At 40.9% G+C, this 2,237-nt stretch overlaps 1 non-coding gene across 1 annotated transcript; it reads left to right on the forward strand.

Annotated features, from left to right (window-relative positions):
* The first annotated feature begins 1,208 nt into the window (after window positions 1-1,208).
* LOC121452059 lies at window positions 1,209-1,311 on the forward strand. Its single transcript, XR_005974795.1, has one exon. It is a non-coding gene; the product is annotated as a U6 spliceosomal RNA (small nuclear RNA).
* Window positions 1,312-2,237: the final 926 nt, after the last annotated feature.

Below are 2,237 nucleotides of genomic sequence, written 5' to 3' on the forward strand. Positions count from 1 at the left end.
CAAAAATGTCTTAGATGCTTGCACTGCAGCATGCAGAACTCAAACAGGAGGAGGGAAGATGCACTCTGACCACTTCATGTATTCTAGGCTTTGCACGGCCTCCAGTGATCATCAGAGCTCCTTGGCTGGACACTGTCCACATCGTAGGACGAAAACAATTAGTTATATTTAAAGGGAACTGGGGCTTCAACGGAGCCCACGGGCACTTCACACGCTGTTGTGAGTACCCAGCTTCCATTTGCTCCTGTGATAGACTGCCCTACTGGGTAGAAATTGCTCAGTGTAGCATATAAAAAAGCAGTGTCCACTACTTCTAATTATGCTGTGGGAATAACTGGCTTCTCTTCAGATTAAATAAATCTTTAGTCTTTTACAGTTCTACCACGAAACTCAGTGGAGTCATCAAGTCCTGTGTTATCCCCCAAAAATCTTCTTTGCTTATTTCTAAAGGCATTTCTTGTAGGCGTTCAAGAATAAAATGAAAAACCCAAAGTCGGAGTTTCAGTTAGAGACATAAGGGCGACAGTCGCTACCTTCAGCTGTGGTGGATGCAGTCACTAACTTCCTTTCGGCTACAGCACTTTCAAATGGAGCAGAGACGTTCACTCAGGTGGCGTTAATATGTATCAGAAATGAAAAACCAGACGTTGGTCATATCTATATAATTACTTTTGGAAAACTCATTGAGTCTTTTCAAGACAGGGGAATCAATTAGTGAATAGTAAGTTACTTTCAAAAAGAAAATCTGCCCACAGTTATGTGCAAAAGTATTATTAGAAAATGTATTTCTGACCAGTGAATATGTTCTTAGCTTAAAAATAAGACATTTGTTCAGAAAAAATTCAAACCACCTATTGGGTACAGTAATATGTGCACATGGTCAGGAGAGGCTGAAGTAGTGTAGCTGCTTGATCCAGGAGTTCGAGACCAGCTTGAACAACATAGCGAGACTTCATCTTTTACAAAAAGAGCATGAAACTTTCCAGACTTTTGAGTCACATACAGTGTTCCAACTTGAAACTTGCCATTAAAACTAGAAGGTAATTTTTACACACACACACACACACACACACACACACACACACGTTTTAATTTTGAACACAGTGGAGTTTTGACCTCTCGATGTTTTAAGTAAGTAAAACAAAATGAAAAATAAGCTCAGAGTCTCCTTTGAGATTTCTTCTTTAAAAAGAAAATCAAGATCAGCTGCTCTCTTCATCAGCACGTATACTAAAACAGACACAACACAGAGAAGATCAGCAGGGCCCTGTGCACGGATGACATGAAATCCGTGAAGCATCTCATATTTCAAATGAATAAACGAAAGCCTAAATCTGAATCTAAAGCTGCATTGGATGAAGCAATGAGAATTTAATCTCCCAAGGAGCAGAATGAATGCAAGCTGTTTCTAAGGATCTGAATCCTAGGTGCCGCAAAGAGAACACCTGTCGCTTTCCACTAACGGGCTTTCCATTCTGCAGCCTCAGGGTTAACCTGGGCGGTTCTGAGGCAGCTCGGCAATAGTTTCTGATGATAGTTTATATATAGCTCGGCAATAGTTTCTGATGATAGTTTATATCTAGCTCGGGAATAGTTTCTGATGATAGTTTATATATAGCTCGGGAATAGTTTCTGATGATAGTTTATATATAGCTCGGCAATAGTTTCTGATGATAGTTGGGAGGAAGACTACACGAAAGCAGCTCGTCAGCCGGCAGGTGATGTTCAGGTGTCTTTACTGTGTAAGTATGTCCTTTTCATCTGTGAAAGGCACGGGCACCATGAAACTGAGCATCTATCAGACAAGTCACGCCATACTGAGTTAGTTCTCCAAAGAATGAAGTTCACTTGGACAAGATAGGTAGCCTTCCCAGGCTTAGGTGAGAAAAGCGGGTCCTTTCTCCTATGAGGTACTCTACAGTCCTGATCCACACAGATCTGATTACCCACAAGCCTTTGAAGCAACGTGCACCCAAACCACGCTCTCTTAATATCACAGGAGCTCGCTGCTGCTTACTTCCTTAGATGGTCCTTTCCCCCATTTTCTTCCGCTTAAACAATCCCACCTAAGAAATGAAGACTTGAATGGACAAGAATCATTTCTTGTTATGATGTATGCAAAAAGTATTATTTGTTTTTCATAAGTGTGCCATTCACTCTCATGTTTATCTTTTTATTTTTCTAACCATAGCCAAATAGAACCAGTGAGGGAAGGCAGAGCTTGCTGGTGGTAGATA

The sequence above is a fragment of the Microtus oregoni genome, unplaced genomic scaffold (genome assembly GCF_018167655.1).
Source record: "Microtus oregoni isolate MIOR12 unplaced genomic scaffold, Mior012 000008F_ref0000371, whole genome shotgun sequence".
Taxonomy (NCBI): domain Eukaryota; kingdom Metazoa; phylum Chordata; class Mammalia; order Rodentia; family Cricetidae; genus Microtus; species Microtus oregoni.